Below are 7,354 nucleotides of genomic sequence, written 5' to 3' on the forward strand. Positions count from 1 at the left end.
CCTCACTGTAACAGTGATATAACCCACACCCCTCACTGTAACTCCGATATACACCACACCCCTCACTGTAACAGTGATATATATCATAGATGGGTGTCAATTCAAGTGTGCATTCCTGGAAAATGAAAATATCACCTGTATTGTATTAATTAAAGCAGTGATATTAGATTACTGCCTATCCGCTTTCTATTGTATCTGCTCTCTCTATATCCAGCCCTTTCTGGGCTGTTAAACTAACAGCAGCAGCATTCCTCTCCTTCTGATGAATTCGTTTCATATCAAACAGCCCAGAAAGGTTTTTTCTTTGCTGGATATAGAGAGCAGATACTCACAGTAGAAAGCTGATAGACAGTAATCTAATATCACTGCTTTAATCAATACAATACAGGTGATATGTTCATGGACACGAAGGACAATTGAATCACACGCATCTTGCAATGTTGATTCAGGAGTCCTGGCAGAACGGTTTCAAACGAAGGGGAAATGTGATTTCATTATGTATCCATATGCCCAATAGGTACTTAAAAACACACACACACTACATTTAAGGCTTTGTAACAGGGCAGTAGTCGGAAACAGATGAAACCACCTGCCCAGCACCCCACCCATCCCCTAATCCTTACTTGAAAAGAGCCGGGAATTCTCCCACTGTCCTAACCTTTTCCACTCGACCAAAGACACCAAAAGCAGCTTACAGGTTCATTTCATCTCATTTGATGTGTGTGAAACTGCACTTGAAAAGTGTTGCATTGGTCGTCAAACGCTTTGCATGTGATAAGGTGCTGTATCATTACATATATTTTGCTACATCATTTTATTATTTATTATAAGTGCATAGTAATTGGAATTTAAAAGCTAAGCAGGGAAATGATGCCATTTGACAGGATTCACATCAAAATATTTTTCTAATCCCTGTTGACGCTAAAAAGATACCTTATCACTGACCATTTTGATAGTGTTTTAAAAGCACGAATGCAGTTGATGTAAACTTTTATTGTTAACATTCTCAGTCTGTGGGGCTCAATTTTGAAATCTGAAAGCAACATAAATCGTTCGATGTATAAATCCACAGTGTACATAGAACCCTTACAATATTCTGTTTTCACATTTACATGTATGTGTGCGCATATAAACCAATTGTAAATCAGTCCTTATTTGACAACATACTTATTATGTTGTTGTTATGATGTAGCCCTTGTCACTAACGTGTATCATCAAGGAAGGTAATTGTTTAAAGCGCGATTTGCTACCTTAAGATAATAATAGCTGCAAAGTTGAAGCAATTTTTTTTGTCTCAATTCCACCAGCCCTCCAGCTCCTTAAAGGGGCGGGACAATATCATTCTGACAGGAACCTGAGACCAAAGCAATCCTTCACCCTGAGCACACAGTCCAGTGGAGATCAACTCCCGTCCCGCAGCAAGGGAACAAACCTGAGTATGTGAATTCAGTCGAGTCTGGAAAAGAAGCTCCCTTGAAAGACTTTGCTGAACTCCCACTTGCCGTCATCCTGTCCAGGGAGTGAAACCGACTGACTCCACAATGAGCCCAATGTGAATGCACCTGCCAGCGAAAACTAGGAGTTTTCCCGGTGTAGGGGGGAGAAAAAACCCACACACGTGCAGATCTTGAAGGCATTCCCTAAGAGTAAAGGAGCAGAGGCGATATGGTTCCTGGGATTCAGTACAGCCTTTTTCTGTACCTGGTACTCTCCTGCCTTTACCCGTCACAGGCTTCGCAGGCAAGTAGCAACCTCTGTTTTTACTGCTGTGCTGCAGGTTGCTGTGAGAGAAAAGGAAAAATAGTTTATCGGTAAGAAACGTGAGTAAATTGTAGAATCAATAATCTGCAGGGGGACAGGGATGGAGGGGCTCCCAGGTCTCTGATGTCGCTGAAAGTTGTTCTCCGAGAAAATCTCATTGATGTGATGTGTGCGCTAAAGTGCGTTTGAACAAATCTAAAAAGTACATTTCATGCAGAATGCACTGCAGACATTAAAATCTGTTCGTTTAATGACTTTGAAGGACATGCGGTGTTTCTTCCAGCTGTTACTGTATAATGGCCAATGTAGAGCGGTTCAAAGGCCTCGGATATAAACACTGCTGGTCCTGTTAGCTCTGCAATAATCAGATTTATAGAAATGCTTGTGAGCTTCAGAGAAGAGCTGGCTGTTGCAACTAAACCTCAAATGCTGAAGATGCCAATGTGAGTTAGTTTTTAATATGTGTGTGTGTATATATAGTACACAGCTACAATAGGGGTACGGTAGCATAGCGGTTATCTGGTCATTCTCACATTGCTGTTTGTGGGAGCTTGCTGTGCGCAATTGGCTGCCACGTTTCCCACATTGGCTGTAAAGCACTTTGGGACATACTGGGGTCGTGAAAGGCGCGATAGAAATGCAAGTCTTTCCTTTTTATGTTGCTGGACTAGTAATCCCGAGGCCTGGACTAATGATCCGGAGACGAGAGTTCAAATCCCACCCCGGCAACTGGGGAATTTAAAATCAGTTCATTCAATAAATCTGGAATAAAAAGCTCGTATCAGTAATGGTGACCATGAAACTACCGGATTGTCATAAAAACCCATCTGGTTCACTAATGCCCTTTAGGGAAGGAAATCTGCCGTCCTTACCCGGTCTGGCCTATAAGTGACTCCAGACCCAGAGCAATGTGGTTGACACTTAACTGCCCTCTGACATGACCTAGCAGGCCATTCAGTTATACCAAACCCCGACAAAGAAGTATATTAATAATAAAACCGGACGGACCACCCGGCATCAACCTAGGCACCGGATACGACAAAGGCGCACCCAGCCTAGTCAACTCGGCAAAGTCCTCCTCACTAACATCTGGGGACTTGTGTCAAAATTGGGAGAGCTGTCCCACAGACTAGTCAAGAAACAGCCTGACATAGTCATACTCACAGAATCATACCTTCCAGACTCTTCCATCTCCATCCCTGGGTATGTCCTGTCCCACCAGTAGGACAGACTCAATAGAGGTGCTGACACGGTGGGGAGTGGCCCTGGGAGTTCTCAACATTGACTCTGGACCCCATGAAGTCTCATGGCATGAGGTCAAACATGGACAAGGAAACCTCCTGCTGATTACCACCTACCGCCCTCCCTCAGCTGATGAATCAGTACTCTTCCATGTTGAACACCACTTGGAAGAAGCACTGAGGGTAGGAAGGGCACAGAATGTACTCTGGGTGGAGGACTTCAATGTCCATCACCAAGAGTGGCTCGGTAACACCACTACTGACCGAGTTGGCCGATTCCTGAAGGACATAGCTGCCAGACTAGGCCTGCGACAGGTGGTGAGAGAACCAACATGAGGGAAAAACCTACTTGACTAATCCTCAGCAGTCTACCTGTCACAGATGTATCTGTCCATGGAGTGACCACTGCACAGTCCTTGTGGAGACGAAGTCCCGTCTTCATACTGAGGACACCCTCCATCGTGTTGTGTGGCACAACCACCGTGCTAAATGGGATAGATTCAGAACAGATCTAGCTGCTCAAACTGGGCATCCATGAAGGTGCTGTGGGCCATCAGCAGCAGCAGAATTGTATTCCACCACAATCTGTGACCTCATGCCCTGGCATATCCCTCACCCTACCATTACCATCAAGCCAGGGGACCAACCCTGGTTCAATGAGGAATGTAGAAGAGCATGCCAGGAGCAGTACCAGGTGTACCTAAAAATGAGGTGCCAACCTGGTGAAGCTGCAACACAGGATACATGCATGCTAAAATGTAGAAGCAGCATACTATAGACAGGGCTAAGTGATCCCACAATCAATGGATCAGATCAAAGCTCTGCAGTCCTACCACATTCAGTCATGAATGGTGGTGGACCATTAAACAACTAACGGGAGGAGAAGGCTCCATGAACATCTCCATCCTCAATGATGGTGGAGCCCAGCATGTGAGTTCAAAAGACAAGGCAGAAGCATTTGCAACCATCTTCAGCCAGAAGTGCCGAGTGGATGATCCATATCAGCCTCCCCCTGAAGTCCCCACCATCACAGACGCCAGTCTTCAGCCAATTCAATTCACTCCATGTGATATCAAGAAACTGCTGAGCACATTAGATACAACAAATGCTATGGGTCCCAACAACATCCCAGCTGTCATGCTGAAGACTTGTGCTCCAGAACAAACCATGCCTCTAGCCAAGCTGTTCCCGTACAGCTACAGCACTGGCATCTATTCAACAAAGTGGAAAATTGCCCAGGTATGTCCTGTCCACAAAATGCAGGACAAATCCAATCCGGCCAATTACTGCCCCATCAGTCTACTCTCAATCATCAGCAAAGTGTTAGAAGGTGTCATTGACAGTGCTATCAAACGGCACTTACTCACCAATAACTGCTCACCGATGCTTAGTTTGTGTTCTGCCAGGACCACTCGGCTTCAGACCTCATTACAGCCTTGGTCCAAACATGGACAAAAGAGCTGAATTCCAGAAGTGAGCTGACTGCCCTTGACATCAAGGCAGCATTTGTCTGAGTGTGGCATCAAGAAGCCCGAGTAAAATTGAAGTCAATGGAAACTCGGGGGGGGGGAAAGGTCCACTGGCTGGAGTCGTACCTAGTACAAAGGAAAATGGCTGTGGTTGTTGGAGGCCAATCATCTCAGCCCCAGGACATCACTGCAGGTGTTCCTCAGAGCAGTGTCCTAAGCCCAAACATCTTCAGTTACTTCATCAATGACCTTCCCTCCATCATAAGGTCAGAAGTGGGGATGTTCGCTGATGATTGCACAGTGTTCAGCTCCAACTACTCAGATACTGAAACAGTCTGTGCCCGCATGCAGCAAGACCTGGACAACATTCAGGCTTGGGCTGATAAGTGGCAAGTAACATTCGCGCCACACAAGTGCCAGGCAATGACTGTCTCCAATAAGCGAGAGTCTAACCACCGCCCCTTGACTTTCAACAGCTTTACCATCATCGAATCCCCCACCATCAACATCCTGGGGGCCACCATTGACCAGAAATTTAACTGGACCAGACACATAAATACTGTGGCTACAAGAGCAGGTCAGAGGTTGGATATTCTGCGGTGAGTGACTCACCACCTGTCTCCCCAAAACCTTTCCACCATCTACAAGGCACAAATCAGGAGTGTGATGGAATACTCTCCACTTACCTGGATGAGTGCAGCTCCAACAACACTCAAGAAGCTCAACACTATTGAGGACAAAGCAGCCTGCTTCATTGGCACCTCACCCACCACCTTAAACATTCACTCCTTCCACTAATGGCGTACCATGGTTGCAGTGTGTACCATCTACAGGATGCACGACAGCAACTCGCCAAGGCTTCTTCAACAGCACCTCCCAAACACACGACCTCTACCACCTCGAAGGACAAGGGCAGCAGGCACATGGGAACACCAACACCTTCAAGTTCCCTTCCAAGTCACACACCATCCTGACTTGGACATATGTCATTGTTCCTTCATCATTACTCGGTCAAATTCCTGGAACTCTCTACCTAACAGCACTGTGGGAGAACTTTCACCACACGGACTGCAACGGTTCAAGAAGAAGGCTCACCACCACCCTTTCAAAGGCAACTAGGGATGGGCAATAAATGCCGGTCTTTCCTGGAGATGGTGGTGTTCCCATGCGCCTGCTGCCCATGTCCTTCTAGGTGGTGGAGGTCGCAGGTTTGGGAGGTGCTGTCGAAGAAGCCTTGGCGACTTTCTGCAGTGCATCCTGTAGATGGTTGCACACTGCAGCCACAGTGTGCTGGAGGTAGAGGGAGTGGATGTTTAAGACAGTGGCTGAGGACACCTCAGTTTGCACTTTTGCTGGAAATATTCTTTCCTCATCTTCCACAGACTGGCTGTAATTCTTTTTTTTCTGTTCCTTTGACAGGTTCTTCCTGACTCAGATCGCCTGACCTCTTTTCTATCAGGTTTCTTCCTGTTCTCTCTTTCTCTTCTAGGAACATAGGAACAGGAGTAGGCCATTCACCCCCTCGAACCTGTTCCTCCATTCAATGAGATCATGGCTGATCTGTGACCTAGCTCTTCATACCCGCCTTTGCCCCATATCCCTTAATACCCTGGTTATCAGAAATCTATCAATCTCAGATTTTAAATTAATAATTGACCCAGCATCAACTGTCATTTGTGGAGGAGAGTTCCAAACTGCTACTATTCTTTGTGTGTAGAAGTGTTTCCTAACTTCACTCCTGAAAGATCTTGTTCTAATTTTTAGGCTCTATCCCCTAGTCCTAGATTCCCCAACCAGTGGAAATAGTTTATCTCTATCTACCCTATCAGTTCCTCTTAATATCTTGAAAACTATGATCAAATTGTCGTTTAATCTTCTAATTTCTAGGAAATACAACCCTAATTTGTGTAATCTCTCCTCGTAACATAAGCCCTTGGAGTCCAGGTATCATTCTGGTAAATCTACACTGCACTCCCTCCAAGGCCAATATATCCTTCCTAAAGTGTGGTACCCAGAACTGAACATAGTGCTCCAGGGCTTTGTATAGCTGTGGCATGACTTCTAACCCCTTGTTTTCCAGTCCTCAAATATAAAGACCAGCATTCCATTCGCCTTTTTGATTATTTGTTGTACCTGTCCATGACCTGTTGATGATCTACATACATGGACCCCCAGGTCTCTTTAACCGCCACTGCTTCTAGCCTTTCACCATTTAGAAAGTACTCTAATCTATACTTTTTTGGTCCAAAGTGGATGACCTTACACTTGCCTATATTGAAATCCATTTACCACAGTTTTGCCCATTCACTTAATCGGTTAATATCACTTTGTAATTTTATGCTTCTTTTTACTTTTCTTCTCTCTGCTTTCCATATTCCACCCCCAATTTCTCCCCCCCTCTACTGAAGATGTTAGCTCATGAGGGAATACCTTATCGACTATTGTCCTTTACGTCGCCCGAGTACAAGCCTGGGCAGTGTGTAACATCAGGCTATTTTACTGTGCGGGACAACACACGCAAGCTCGATCCTGTCTTCGAGCAACATACACACATGCGCACTTCCTAGCCGGGACAAGTGGAAAGCATTGAAGTGGGGGAAACCTGGCTGTATTTCCTCTCCTCAGTCTGGTGGTACTGAGACCAACCTGGCTGAAATCCGTTAACTCAGCACAGACCAGGTACTGAACCTGGGTGCTTCCTAGTCCATATGACTGAAGACCATGTGCATTGAGGACACCCATTTTTCCACCTTCTGACCAGTCTCAGAATGTCCACCCCTTGTGTGGTAACCTTTCTGTCCTCTTTTGTCCCCTTCTCCTGCTCCCTCTGTTGCTCCTCATGTTCCCCATTCCTCAAGGTCCCACCGTTTCCACCTGCTGGTC

This window comes from Somniosus microcephalus, unplaced genomic scaffold (assembly GCF_052327205.1).
Source record: "Somniosus microcephalus isolate GS21.2 unplaced genomic scaffold, FLI_Smic_1.0 unresolved_chr1, whole genome shotgun sequence".
In the NCBI taxonomy this organism is placed as follows: domain Eukaryota; kingdom Metazoa; phylum Chordata; class Chondrichthyes; order Squaliformes; family Somniosidae; genus Somniosus; species Somniosus microcephalus.